The following is a 16,090-nucleotide window of genomic DNA, read 5'->3' as shown; positions in this document are numbered from 1 at the left end:
GATGCTATTATGAGACACCTTTATAAACAGAGAGGCTCGGTTTAAGCCATAATCTGACTGAATCCTCAAGATTCAAAAGTGGTCCAAAATGAATTAACTTGATTGGTCGGGTCTGCTTTAGAAAAATCTGAAACAATTCACAAACTTCACCCATTATTTAGGGATTTTTATGAATCAAAATATCAAGGGACAGGATCAAGGCATGGAATTTTTTCTACATGCCTCAAATCTTACAATAACACATAAGCAGGAACTAAAACTAGCAACACAGACAATATGTGCTATTGACATATGGAAAATGGGAGTCTGATATGAATGTGAGTGGCCCGAGAAGATCTTGTGGAAAAGGTTGGTCTAGGACATTAAAGGATGGGGGTAGTTTTTTAGAACTAAGGAAAAAGATTAACTAACTTTAATTTTGATTAAGAAGGATAATTTCACAGTTATTTAGAAACTTAGCTTCATATAACTTAAGTATATCTGTAGGAGGTTGAATTGTGGCTTTAAAAAGGTAAGTTCATATCCAAATCTCTGGAATTGTGAATGCGATCTCATTTGGAAAAAAGGTCTCTGTAAACGGAATTAAGGATCTAGACATGAGATCATCCCAGATTTTTCTGATGGAACCAACAGCCAATGGTAAGTGTCCTTAGAATGTACACACAGACAAAAGAAACATAGAAATAAGAAGAGGAAGCAACGTGACCATGGAGGTAGAGACTAACATAATGCAGTCACAAGACAAGGAATATGTGACTTCTAGTAGTAACTGAACCTTTAAGGAGTAAGAGTGCCTCCAAAACTTGCAGAGGGAGTGCAGTCTTGCTGGCACCTTGATTTCTGACCTCTGGCCTCCAGAAATAGGAGAGAAGAAATTTCTGGTTTTTACGTAACCAAGTCTACGGTAATTTGTTATACCAGCTACAAGAAATGATTAAAACCTCTTATTCCTATTTGAACTCTCAGTAGATAGCATAATTGTAGATAGAAGAATAACCTTAATTTCCTTTACTGGATTGAAATTATAAGCTCAGAAAAGAATACACTGCGTGTTCCTCTTACTTGCAGGATGTTTCCACAAAATGACCTCAAAGCAAGGATGATATGAGGTGAAATCATAGCAATGCATTCAGGGAAGAATGGTTAGCATTCTTAAAAGTGAACTCACTCTCTCATTTGACTTTCCTACACCATTGCCTTTCTGTGAAATGCTCCCATCATCCTCCTCCCCATTGCCATCATGGTCATCACGTACAATTATGTAGCACTTGCTTTATGCAGGATTTACAGATGAGGAACTGAAAAACAGAGCTTGAGTCATTGCCAAGTGAAGTAAAGAAAAAGAGTTGACATGAGGAAAAGCAACTGCCACGTGGTAACACTCTTATAGGTAATGACAAGAATGCATTTGTTCAAGTAACAGATGACGTGTATCTTCTAAGCATGGGGATCATTCCCCAAACTATGGTTCAGATAAAATGAACTTATATGTAAGGATAAGAGGAGATGCACCAGGACTCAAGAGAAGGATGTGCATACAGGGTGCTCCACAGAAGTGTGGGGGAGTTAGAGTCAGGAAAGGGGTAAAGCGAGCGAGCGGTGAGAAAAGTTTAAGTTAAAGATGCTTTTTATCATCATCATTATCATCATCATCATCATTATCACTAAGAAAATACTGGATCAGGTGACAGCATCCATAGACTCACTCTCATAACCTGAATTTCTCTGCTGGCACAGAAGAAAAAAATCGGTATCCGGGGTGGGGTGGGGGGACTTCGACTTCCTATGGTTTTTAGAAATTTCAACTTTGAAAGACATTTAAATAGAAAATGAGTTACCTAAAAACACAATCAGAAAGTTTTGAATTGGGTTATATACTATAGATTTAGTGTACACCAATGAAACCTCCATTGATACACAGAAAGGTCAGTGTAGCCCATTATGAAGTGATGTTAAATAATGATTAATGTGCTTAATCACCTGGAATTCAGGTGGAGATATGAGAGGGAGAAAAATGAAGTGGGAAGGCACTTTAATGAGTTCATGGTTTTGCCAAGATAAGCTATCAAAATCTTTATCACAACTTAATTATAAGAATACTTCTGTTGAAATCAAACAAATTAAAAGTAATAAAAATATTTTGAAAGTATCTTATGTCTGATAAATCTTCATTGCTTTATAATCATATAAATGGTTATCAATTTCCTTTGGAGTATGAATTCCATTTATATCAGAAGTATCAGGTTTTTTTTTTCTTTAATTGTGTCTATTCCGTCACAGAAGACTGACATTTTAGTTTTGTCAATCTTGTATGTCTTGAACTTTTATATATAATTCCAGAACAAATAATCAGCATCCTTTTCTGTTCAAGAATTTCTAAAGAGGGGGGTGCCTGGGTGGCTCAGTGGGTTAAAGCCTCTGCCTTCGGCTCAGGTCATGGTCCCAGGGTCCTGGGATCCAGCCCCACATCCGTCTTTCTGCTCAGTGGGGAGCCTGCTTCCTCCTCTCTCTCTGCCTGCTTCTCTGCCTACTTGTGATCTCTGTCCATCAAATAAATAAATAAAATCTTAAAAAAAAAAAAGAAAGAATTTCTAAAGAGGGTACAGGCAAATTTAAGACCTGTTAAAGTACTCTCTTCTGTTCAACAAAAGGGGACTGTCGACGGTAACATAATTTGGATTTGCAAAATGACGTGGAGAAATCTAGAAATTCAGAGCTATCAAAAGGGCAACCCAAAGGGAGAGGGACGGAAGTGCGAATGTTTAGTTATCCCACCTCATCCCTCCAAATGTTAACTCAGCCTCTGCTGAGAAATGCAAAAGGGCTAAAGTGGGTATATGAGCTTCCTAGTAAGGCCAACAGAAGCCAATGTGAGGCAGTTTACAATGACATAAATTGGGAAATAAAAATGTAGAGAATATTCATTCTTAAAATAGAGAATATTATTCTTAAACCAAAATATATAGATAACCTAGGTATCTTGAAAAAATTGCCAACTTTTGCTCGTGTTTTAACATAGCTGGCAACTGTCTGGGGAAAGTTGCTATTAAAAATCTGATATGTGTGTGTGTGTGTTGTGCACACACACACACACACACACACACAGGTATGTCTCAGGAGGAAAATCTCAGACTTTCACAGGAGCTTGTCACTATGCATTTGCAGGTCTAACTTCAGCCATGTATTCCTTAATATTGCCAGGCACTTCTAGTTCTCTCTTTCCCTTTCATTCCCCTCCTTTGCAACAGCATCTTCCACCTCCCTCGCTCTCTAGAACCCCTCGTCTCCACCAATTTCCCTTCGCCTCAAAAAAAGACCAGATCAATTCTTGGAAACGGACGTCATCAGCAGGAAAAATCCCCCAGTCTGCTACCTCTTTACAATCCTTCCTTATTTCTCACTTCTCTTTTCTGCTTTCCTGTGTTTAAAATTAACACTGGCCCGTACACTCTCACATCCCAGCCCCTCTATGTGCATTCTGCATCCAATTTCCTCCCTGTCCGTGGAACGAAATGTTATCAATTTTGACTCTTCTAGCTAGCCTTCAATGTTTCCTTCTTTTCTGGCCCTCAGCACCTCATCATTTACATACGTCCAAATCTTTTCCTTCTTAAAACAAAGCAAAAAAAAAAAAAAAAAAATTTCTCTTTAATCCATTGACTCATTCTTGCTGCGTTAAGCCAAATCTCTTTAAACACATTTCTCTACATTGAATATCTCTGACTCTTTACTACCCATTTGTGCTTCAGGGTTCTCCCATTTGGCCTCTGCCCACAACATACACTCAATCGCATCTCGGACATTTCTGTTCATCTTCTCCAAAGGTACTTCAAAATCAGCATGTCCAATACGAGGCCTCTCATCTTTTCAAATCCTCTCTTTCAAACTCTGCAGCTTTCACTTTATTGCCAAGGCAAAGGCTATGAACGGTTCTTTCTGGACTTAGCCCTGTCCTGAATCAACCCAACTTAACCCTTCGATGTTAGCTCCCACAAAGCATTTAAATCCTTCCATTTATTTACGTCTCCATTGCACAGCTCTTCCCTTTCAAAGCACTTAGGTGCGCTACTTAATTGGATGTTGGTCTGATTTTCCCAGTAGAAGGGGATATAACAGTGTTATTCCTTATACAGTCCTAGGACTGAGCACCAGGCTGGGACATAATTGGTGCTCAATAAAAATAAGTAATAGCTATAAGTGTAAAGCCACTATCAAGAAGGGCAGAAAGCTTCCACTAACTGGAGTTTCTCTATTGTAAGCGCTTTAGAGAAGGAATAAAGCTATTTATTTTAATTATGAACTGAACAAGCATAAGGAGGGAACACCTGAGGTTTGAGCTACAAATGTTATATAAAGTGACTATGATCCTGTGGTGCTAATAAAAGATAAAAATAAAAGTACTGTGTCTTGTACAAATATTTTGATTAATAATTTTGTCAGAATGAAGATTCCCCAGAAGAGGAAAGTCTGTGTGGCTCAAAGCTCAGAAATTCTGCCAAGCTAAAATGCCTAACAATCATGATAGTCTTAAATTCTGTGTATTTTTTAGCTTATGCAATGCTTTGAAATCTCTCCCCACTGCCCCAAAGCCACTAGTATTTGTTAATTTGGCATAATTTGTCCTTTTATTTTGACTACTTAGAGAGAGATCAATTCTCATTGCATTGGAAGTTAATATCCAAGATGTGTTTAATACAGTTTTTGTCTGAATATCTGAAACCTAATATCTGGAACAAATATCTGAAATGAATATCTGAAACATAATAACATCAAATTTCATGTGAATGGAAGTTTGAAACTGACTTAACACATCCCTAGCAAAAGTGCCTAAAGTCACACACTTTTGAAATGTTAGGATTACTTTTATTTTTAACAAAATCTCTGTGAATAAGAGAATCTGTCTGTCTTTTGGATTACTTATAAATGTTATCATTTACATGATTACTTTTTGTGCAAGCAAAAGTACTCCAAAGTACTATTAGCCTAGCCCCAAATGCCCTCAGCTGCCAAAGTGGCAGGAAAAAGCCATTCGTGCTTGCTTGAGATACATTTGAGTGTGCAGTGGCTGTGGGATTTGAATATGAATATTTCTGGGATTTCCTCATTCTTTAGCCAGCTTTGTTTGGGGACACTGAAAATGAAGTAGCACTAATCCTCTACACAAGCTTTTCAGAAAATATCATCCCTCCTGCAGGACGCTCCTTGCAGAAAATATCCGACGATGTAAAACTTACATCGTTAGTTTTGTCCATTTTTGCATGTTGTGATCATTCCCAAATTACTGTAAGTGTCAGGGTGAAATATAGCTGGCAACCTTGTTTTATTCAAGCTGCTAAAAAAGAATTCCAAACCAGCAAATATTGTCATGTCATTTCTTTTAATTAAAAGATAGAGTTCTCTCTCTGAATTCATCACTTAGTATGTTAGATTAAATCTTCCCTACTGCTTTGACCTCCAGATGATCGGTTTCTCTTTTTTCTGCATTTATCTCTGCCCTTGTCTTTTAATTTCTGTAACATAGCTAACAGTATTAAGGAGCTTACACGGACACGGTGCTGATACGTCACAGTAGAAAGTTTAGTGTTCTGGACTTCTTATTTCACAGACTCAGTACTGTTAATGCTGATGAGGTTCCATAAGATTAAACCTGCGTAAGGAAACCTGCTTCCCATTGATGTTTTTACACATGCCTCAATGTAATGGCCGAAAATGTGTAAGAAAGTTGAAGATAAAAGAAAATAGAAAAGAATGGATCACTTATTAGAGATAAATTATCGAACACACTCATTACGCATACACTGGTCAAATGTCCAAAGACACCCATCTTGGTCCCTAAAAAGAATCAAATCACAGAAGCTCCTTTGGTGAGTTATTATGTCGCAGTCTCCAAAGTAAGAGGGGTAAAGGACACTAACAATAACTAATATATTGTTGAAGTAAATGGTGATAACCCTGAAGGAATAGCTTTTTCCCTTTTTTCCCTTCCTGCAATTTCACCGTCTCTCAAAGACTAGAATTAGAAATATAAACACAGAAATGGCAGAGGAAGAGACAGTCTAGTGCCTTTGGAGCTAGCTTTATAATTTTTAAAAGATCCACCCCTGCTTTGTTATTTTGTGCAATGAAAACTCTCAGCAGTTCCCTTCACAGGGGAGTCTTCCATTTCCGACTTGGCATTCCTCCTCCGTGATACAAGGTCACTCAATTATCCTCTCTTCAGATGCCAGTCCCACCGAAGGAAACTACTCTACTGAGGAAGCTCCTAGTGATGGTGCAATTGTACAAACAGAAACAAAGTACTGGCATCTTGCTAAAATGTGTTTTCCCAAGCAAGTGAAGTGTAATTTTCAGCTTTACAGTATCAACTACAAAACTGCACATAAAATGTGAGTACCTAGTCAAAGGGAAACAATCGCTCTTCATTCTAAGCCAGTCCTACCTTTTGTATTACTCTGCAAAGTATCATTTATTTAAGTCAGAGTAACCTATCCATAGACAGGGAAAATCCATTTAGAAAAGTACTACATTAGCACAGCAATTGCTAGCAAAATTCTCCTCAAAGGTTGGCAGGAAGAGGCTAGCAATGGCCTCCTTTTTTTTTTCTTTTAAACAGCACAACTGCACTGATTTACGCAGTTTATAAGACCTGTAAAACTCTTGCTGAGAATTAAAAACATTTTTTCTTGAATTTGTCGTAAGTGATAGGTCATTCCACTACTCACTTAGATAAGTTCTTGAGGTAGGATTTTTCAAAATGCCCTCCCATTACTCAGTGAAATTTCAAAGCAGTGGCAAATTCATCTAGAAAACTACTGTTAAACTTTGAGTGGCACCCTTCTTAACTCTTCGCTCACAGACTTATGGGGATTGATTGCTTCCACAGTTAAACAGAATATCTACTTTAATCTCCTCTAACTGCTGTTGACCTATCTCTGCCATTGCTTCCCAAGTATATAATAAATCAAGAGCATTTTACATGAAAAATGAAGTAATTACTCAGTGAATCCAATGGCTAATTGCACACAGAGGCCTCTGGGAAATATGGGACAAATCAGTGTCAGATTTCAAAAGGCAGAAAGGAAGTTGAAGTTAATAACTCTCAAATACTGACAGGTTGAAAAGGACTTGAAATGCACCATTTCTTCAGACACAGAATCCCCACTTAAGGGAATTGGAAAATTCTAGCTATACACCCAGTCTTTACGCCAATAATAGTACTGACAGCTGAGAAAATAGAACCTATTGCACTAAAGTGAACTATTTCAGAGAAAAAGTAACTACCTTTTATTATCATTTGTATGAAGTTTTCTGAGCAACAAAAAGGTCTGTGTCTTTTTCTTTTTGTTTGCACATCAGTAGAGTCAAATTTGCTCCAAAAACTAATAACTACACTGTTTGTTGAGATGTAATGAAATCTGATTATCTCTCAAATACTCAATAAAACAGCACGGGAACTGAATATTATGCAATCTCTTTTTATTAGAAGAAGTCTATTTTAAAGTTGTTGTTTTTTTTTTTTCCTGTTTGCAAAAGTATCTGATAGATCAAACTGATTTGTTTTGTTTTTTTCTTCTTGTATCTGTCTTACATGGTAGGTAGTATATATCTGTGACATAAAAACATGATATACACCACTGTTACAGAACAAAGATATGAAGCAAAAGTCTCCTCATACAGATCAATACTATATAAACACAAGATAGTACTGCATACTACAAAGAAATTATATTACCATACTGTGGGGGTGAAAAAAAGGAAAAGGACTTCACTTGTTTCAGAAAAAAAAATCTCCTTTTGCAGGAATTTAATGATCCACAACTTTTATAAGAGTCATAAATACACACAGAGTGCATTCACACAATATACCATGAGCATGCGTGCACAAACACACACACACACACACACACACACACATACACCTATATCTCCTTGCAATGTAATTAAGTTATGCTGATATTTTTATTGTTAATCATTACTGGTAGAATAAGCAATAACTTCACTGCTTACAATATCAAATTTAAGTACAGGCTTTAATTTTAACTCCTTTTTAAGCTTCTCCTACTTCCTTCTGATATGGCCTCTGGTTTTGAAGGTTTTTTGTCTATTAAAAGAAATTATTAATACTGTCAGAGCATGGGAAGATATGTGTTTGTGACAAGGATTCCCAGTGGCCAACCTTTCAGACTTCATTATTTTTAGACAGCATGTGGCTTATCTCCTGAAACCATCTCAAATGAGATGAAAACTTAATGCTGACTTAGTAACATTTTACTTCTCTCTTACTGCAGGGCTTTGAGTATTAGGTATCTATTAATTGAGGCAGGTTGTTTCCATAGTCATATTTCTATTCGGGGGATTCTTATCCCTTTGTTAAGTGTCTTTGTGATTTTTTTTTTAAGTAATCTATGATGTTATTAAGAAAAAGGGGAAAAAAGTCTCCATTGTTTAATAATCTAGTATCACATTTATGCTAAAAGAAATGCTATTTAGAAATTAGCAGAATCCTCCATATACAATTAGTAATGCCTATGTCCATGTGCCTTCTGATCCAATGAAAACATAAAAAATATGGTTAAGATCACCCACACAGTCTTCCCTTCCCCCTCTTTTTACCAGCAAATAAGTTAAAGGTGAGGGAATAAGAGATTTTAGCCAATTAGAGAACAAGTAAATCCTTTGCTGGTATTCGTTGCATTATCATTCTGAGAACTTACTCTGCAGAGAATACTGACTTCTGAAATACTTTACTCATCGAAGTGTTTATCTCCCTTTACCGGCAACTCCCTGACTTCTCCCACTATTTTCTCAGGCCAGGTCAGGATGCTTGGTGCTTGATGTTAAAAAGTCTGTGGGTGGTTTTTGTTTGTTTGTTTGTTTGTTTTAATCTTCCATTGTTTTCCCCATGCTTATTATCATGAAGTACTGGAGTGCCTTAAGAAATAGGACTTTAAAAATAACTTTAAATGACTAAAAAGGGTTAGAGGTAAAATAAAAAAACGCCTGTTTTGTTTTTGAAACCTTTTGTGTGTGTGTGTTTTTGTTTCTTTTGTCCCCTGTCTTTGATCCTTTTTGTCCCCTGCTTTCTTGGTAATATTAGTTCTATCAGACTCTGATGGTGATAAGAACTCTGGTCTAAGGAACAAAAGACAAATGAGAACTTGCTGATAATAGATAGCTCCACTTTTGCATTTATTTTCAGACTGGGAGGATGCTGCACTTTATACCTATCAAGTTCAGGAAAACAGCAGTCTTTATCCCCATTTAATCTCAGTGGATTGCTGTGATGTACTCATTAAAAGTTATATATGGAGAGCTGATTAAAAATCATTGTTTTCAACTTGGCAGTGGAAAGCACCGTGACCAACAAGACATAAAGTTAAAATAAAAGGATAGTATGTCATGAACATCTCAAGAAGCAATCTTCTTATTATGGTATGAATCTTTTATCATTCACTTGAGATTCTTTATAATCAAGAATCTGTACTAAAGAAAGAAAGTCTCATCCAAATTTTAGCAGCTCTTCTAAGAAATATGAATCATGTTTTCAGATTCATTTGGGGTGGTGGTCTACTCCCTACACCTGTAAAATATAAGAAGCCTCCTGGACAAACAAGGAGAACAGATTTTTATTTGAGGCTTTCAACATTTGAGCATTCATTTGAGTATTTCAATATTTCAATATTTCAGTATTTCAATATGAGTATTCAATATTCATTTCAATATTTGAGAATTCATTTAAAAATACTGTTTATGCATTCTAATTAATGCAACATTAAAACAAAGATGTTTATGGAATTTTAAGTTAGACTCCCATCATGCGATTATTAATCAATAACAAAATGGAATTTAGAGACTTAGGGTATAGACTCCCTATAACTTAAATTCTCTGAGTTATAAAATTTCTTTCTCTGTAAGATGAGGAAAATGTCTACACATCTCTAATTGTTCTATTTCTTCTATCCGCAGATATTTTATTTGTGTCTACTTAATAAGTAGAGATCTCTATGCTTAAACATGTCCTATAACTCAGCATACCAGGTGTCCCAATTTTATGATTAGACTGGTGAGTTGTAATATTTACGACACTGAAAATGAGTTCTAAATGGAGAAACAGATTTAAATGTTTTGTTTTACATTCTTAGCAATTAATTGTAGTGCTATTTTCTGTTCCAAATATATAAATATTTGATTGATTTTATCTTTTATTGCTCACTCCCATATCATAATAGCCATTCTCCTTGGCTTTCACTTTTCTTTCTACCTGTTACTAGCATTTGGCTATTACAATAATTTTGCAGAGGGCAATACACTATTTCAAACTAAGTGACAATACGAGAACCAACGATAGTTTTTAGAAAACGGTTTAACTACAGATAAGATGTAGCAGCTTAAAGATATGCATAACTCAAAGCTTCTATGAAAAAGTTAAAAGGTTAAAAGTTATCCCATGGTCTTAGCAACCCAGCTTCATGCACGCTGAGGAAGTCACTTGTGCACTCATAGACTCTCCAGTTCTGGCAGTTCCCGGCTGCTGGGATTCAAGGCTTCTGGACTGATGTTATTTCTGGCAGAGAGGCATAAAACCAGAGCCTCTACTTGAAGCAATGGTGAAAGGGCACCAGCTGTTTCCAGATAATTGTGGATATGTTCCAGACTATTAATCTATTCCTTTTTAAAATTTTAACTCACTTTCTATTTTCTCATAATGACCACTGAACCCCTTTCTACATCTCATGGCTGATACTTTTCTTAAGGTCAAATATTGAGAATATGTAAAAATAAACAGAAAGTACAAAACTATTTAGCTCTTCATAAATTAATCATCAAATTCCCTTTGCCTTTGAGTATAATAATTATTTTGAGAAAAGATTCATTTTGTTTTATTTTTTAACAAATCATTGCTCTCTGGATCCTAAGATCCTTTTTTAGCTAGATCCTGAAATGTTAGTCAGTTAATTGGGTGTAGATAATCAACTTAGTGATAGAAGTCAGTAGAATAGACAGGATATAAAACTTTTCTGAAATATATTGTTCAAAAAAAGAAAGAAAGACTTACCAACAACATGATGAGTTTGATTCCTTTTATATTTATACCTACATCTATTTATAGATCTTGAAAACATACACGAGACTAAAGTGGGAGACAGGAGCTTATGGAAATTTTTACTATCTATATTTTTACATACCTATAGTATTTAACTTTTTTCTTTTTTCAAAAAGATTTTTATAAAAATAATTTTTATAGTAAAACTACTTTTTTAAAAAAATGACTTTATTTATTTATTTGCCAGAGAGATCACAAGTAGGCAGAGAGGCAGGCAGAGAGAGAAGGGGAAGCAGGCTCCCTGATGAGCAGAGACCCTGATGTGGGGCTTGATCCCAAGACCCTGAGATCATGACTTGAACCAAAGGCAGAGGCTTAACCAACTGAGCCACCCAGGCACTCCTATAGTAAAACTACTTTTAAAGAATGTAGGAAGACAATGAGAATAAAAGAAATATCTGCAGTGGTTTTATTTAGTTGAACACGAAATATAAGATAATCATTGAGTTGAATTAAGTTACAAACTATTTTCTAAGCCATGATAAAGTATATTATGCTTCTAAAATTGTTATATAGAGACATCTATACATTCCATATAGACCTCTAAGTCTTAAGTTTTACATAAAGGTTCTAGTAGTTAAATAACTAAAAAAGAAATGAAAAGCACAGATATAAAAAAGGAAGTAGTAAAAGTACGTGCATTTACATACTGGGAGAAATAGTACAATAACAGTGAAAGTACTGAGTATATAGATTAAGTTTACAAAATACATGAAGAGGGTCTAGGTATGCATCTCTCATTTTTGATGAGTAAACACTATTTTTTTTTATCAATATCCTGTACGATGGTTAAGAAATTGACATGAGGGGCAGCTGGGTGGCTTAGGGGGTTAAGCCTCTGTCTTTGGCTCAGGTCATGATCTCGGGGTCCTGGGATGGAGCCCCACATTGGGCTCTCTGCTCAGCAGGAAGCCTGCTTCTCTTCTTTCTCTGCCTGCCTCTCTGCCTCGTTGTGTGATCTCTGTCAAATAAATAAATAAAATCTTAAAAAAAAAAAATAAATTGACATAAACACATTCTACTGAAAGGATCCATGTGCTTTTAAAAAATTAGTTTTAATGTCCCTATTGATCCTAACAGTTTGTTTAGCAGTATTTTACTTTGAAGACACAGGTCCCATATGCTTCCATTAGAAAGAAAACTAAAGCAAGAAAGTCTTATTTTAAAAACATGAAATTTTAAGAAAACAAAAGTCATATTCATAAAGTGAAGTAAAATATTACCACATTGAAGTTAAAATACACCAAAAGAGACGATTTTTCCTGAAAATTCCTTTAAACCTTATTCATGTAGTTTCCCATGTATAGCAAGTATCAATGTACGATAATTAAGCAAAGAGCAGTGAATTATTCAAAGTTTAAGCATCCATATTTCAGTCTTCAGCAATTTAACAATCAAAATACTTCTAAAATCTACTTCACTTTAAAAGTATCATATCCCAATTTTACACACTCACTGATGAAAACATCTGCTTTTAGGCATTTTTCCTCATGTCACTGAATTTAAATAGACAAAATACCATTACTTATTCATTGCAAAAAACCCTTATTTAACCACAATATTATCATAATTTGTTTATGCTGTTAGTTTTAAGAGACATAAACTTAGAGAGAGGTCAACAAGTATTTTCCATAGCTATCCAACTATTTATTAATTGACTATACAATCTAAGAACATGTTTTGATTGAAATGCAACTAAATATGAGGGTGCAGAAAGAAAAACCACAATCACAAAAACAGAAATAAAATGAACAAATAAAAACTCCACCAGAACAAATTTTATTTAATTAAATCTGATTTGGGAGCACTGGCTGACTTCTGGAGCTCTGTAGGAGTCCCACATTTATTAAGGATGAAAATCCATCCAATAAGACAATTTGAAAGTATGACTGAAAAGAACATTATGAAATGATTATCATGGCAGCACAGACACGTTATTTTGACTCAATTGTCTCCCTTACTCTTGCTTTTAGGAATGCTATTTTCATTAATGCTGATTAATGTTGATATTTCAACTCAAAGAATGAACCAGATGAATTCAAGATTTAAAATTCAACTGGCCCCAACTCCATGATGTCATTTTGACAAAGCTATATATAAATTCAGAAGAGTCAGGGCAATTTTTTGAGCAAAGTCAGGAGAATCTGAAAACTCTAGTTTTATAAAGATATACAGATATTTTTAAAGGATGCCTTAATTAAAACGTTATTGCATGTTTGCTTCCCATTCTTTCTCATATACACTTTCTCTTTACATTGGCCTTAGTTGCAGGCATTCCTACAAGAGTTACACTAAATCATGACTCTTCACTCAGAGTAACTGTCTAGTGAATGCAGCATACATCAAGGCTGACAGTCTTTTTAGTACCCTTATGAATACTGGCAGCATAATCTGTTGTTAGAGATTCTGAAATTCCTAACAAATTCAAAAATAGCTCTTGTCAAGTGTGACAAAAGCTACAGTCATTAATACCTGGCAGGCATATTTTATTATAAAACAGTGGCTCACCTTTTGGTTTCCCTCAATTTACTATATAAAAATACACTTGGCCCCAAAGTGTATGATGACTCTGTAATAGAGGAGTGTTATTGAATCCTGTGATCCAAAGCTCTTTCTTAATGTTTACATGGCATAAATGGACCCCGAACCAGTGACCCACTAAATTTTTCTGGCATTCTGATTACTGAAAGATGATAACAGAATAATATTTAAATGATATTTTTTAGAACATGCAACACCGGAAAATCAGAATAGAACCACTTCCATATTTAGTAACAGTAGAAATGATAAACTAGGTGGAGGGCACATTAAAAATTGTTAGCAAAATGGAAAACATTTTCTTGATGTGCCTGGTTTCTTCTGCAGCAATTTACCACGAGACCCTGAGTTACAGAGTAAGATGCTCCCTTTAGACACACACACACACACACACACACACACACACACAAAGAGATCGTTTTTGCAACTCCTTTAAGTCCAAAACACCATACTATTATCACACATATTCTTGCTGAAACTCTTAGAACAACAAGATTTAGGTTTGCTGTACATACTAGCATTTTTTCCTCCCCAGCTCTAGACTAAATAACCTAGATGTGAGAACAATAGCTGGAATAATCTCAAATACAAAAATTTATGCCACTTTGTTTATAAAGTTTCATTTTAACTTAAGTTATGATGCACCAGAATTTCATACCAAACCTGATTAATTCAGAAATGTAAGCGGTGAAAAGCTATCCCTGGCTATCTAGAAAACAGATACTATAATTGCCAGTGGATTCTGGAAAATTCTATGTATTCTAATTAAAATCATGCTCAGGAAGGGCTCTGATGGAGACTACTTGGGTACCTTCTCTCCAGTTTTCTAAGAGCCAATGACACCATCACTGGCAGCCCCCCCATAATTCACAGTGCTGGAACAGTAGCATGAGCGAACAGTCCCTCTCAGGATTATGTTAGTTACCAGAAGAAAGTTTCAAAGTTTAACTCCAAAACGTCCACCCTGAAGTGTTTTTGTAGAGAATCCTAGCCTTTTTATAATAATATCAATGAGATGAAGTAATCAGTTATCAAATGTAATTTTTTTCTATTTTATTTATTTGAGAGAGAGAGAGAATGTGCATGAGTGGAGGGAGGGGCAGAGGGGGAAGCAGGCTCCCTACTGAGCAGGGAGCCGATGTGGGGCTCGATCCCAGGACTCTGAGATCATGACCTGAGCTGAAGGCAGACACTTAACCGACTGAGTCACCCAGGTGCCCCTCCAATGGTATCTTAAAAACCACACTTGTATATGCACACGGGAATACATGTACATATCTTTTGGACCCATTAAGTTTAGAAAGCAATTTTTCAAGTATTATTTCACTCGATTATCCTCACTGTCCATATAGTTTTAGGAAAAGCGTTACTGGCATTTTATAGATAATAAGCAATTTGATTTTATTACGTGACTTATTCAATGTCATACACCTTAGGGACTAAGGTAGCTGGAGCCCCAACACAGGTCTTCTGAGTCCTCATCTAGCGTCCCTTCCTCTGGGCCTTACCTTCCCCTTCCCAGTGCCTCCCTTCCTTTTGTACAAGGAAAGATGCAACTGAACCAAAATATTAATTAATAACAGGAATAAGTTTAATCACTTAGCACAATTTCTTTCACTATAAGAATACACTTATTTCTTTGGTTTTTACAAAAATTTTGTTGTGTTCTCCCTTTATGGTCTTCTAAATTCTTCCCATATATTTTCACATTTCATTCTCACCTGTCTGTGATGGGAAAGCAAGACACAAAAGGAAGCCTCGTCTTCCTATAATTAATGTGGTTTCTGTCGCTGAATTTTAGTAGCTAAAAACTCTCCCACATCTCTTGGAAGGATTTTGGGGGTACAACATACAATTTTTTACATCACAGCTCTAAATGAATCGACTTCTTTGGCTCTCAACACTATTGTTCTGAAGAATACACCTCAACTTGAGAGGTGGGGGGGCAGGATGGAGATCATGTATAGCTGGCCTGTGTTTCGTGGGAGTGCTGGGAGTGTGCTCAGGTATTTCTAATTATCTGCCCAGATGAGAACCACTAGTTGCATTGCACACAGCGATCACAAGCACCCTGGTTATGAGTACCCTTGAGTTTTCATGGCTCATTAGTCAGCTAATGATGCATTATGTTCAGCGAGTGCTGAGCACTGGCGTGACTCTTGGTCGAGACAGAGTCTGGATTGGAGTGAACCCGAAACCTACCCATGCGTCGAATTAACTATTTAATTAACTAATTCTATAATTAACAGACAGTGTCTTGATCCACGTAACAAACAGGTAAGAAGACAGGATCGGCTGACATTTTTACAGAGCATAGAAGGCCTACTGAGAATGTGACATTTAAACAGAAAATTTCAAAGAAGTGAAGGAGCTGGAAGATACCTGGGTGGAGAGCATTCCAGGAAGAATTAGCTTTGCATGTCTGCAGAATAAACGCAGGCCTGTAGT

General features: G+C 36.0%; 1 protein-coding gene across 4 annotated transcripts in view; it reads right to left on the bottom strand.

The window, feature by feature from the left end:
- PCDH9 (protocadherin 9) overlaps positions 1-16,090 on the bottom strand; it is an 896,718-nt gene that overhangs the window by 211,312 nt on the left and 669,316 nt on the right. The gene's annotated exons all lie outside the window — the stretch shown is intronic.

This window comes from Mustela erminea, chromosome 15 (assembly GCF_009829155.1).
Source record: "Mustela erminea isolate mMusErm1 chromosome 15, mMusErm1.Pri, whole genome shotgun sequence".
NCBI classification, from domain to species: Eukaryota; Metazoa; Chordata; class Mammalia; order Carnivora; family Mustelidae; genus Mustela; species Mustela erminea.
Note: the sequence above shows the minus strand (reverse complement) of the source record. Positions and strands in the feature narration are given on the sequence as shown.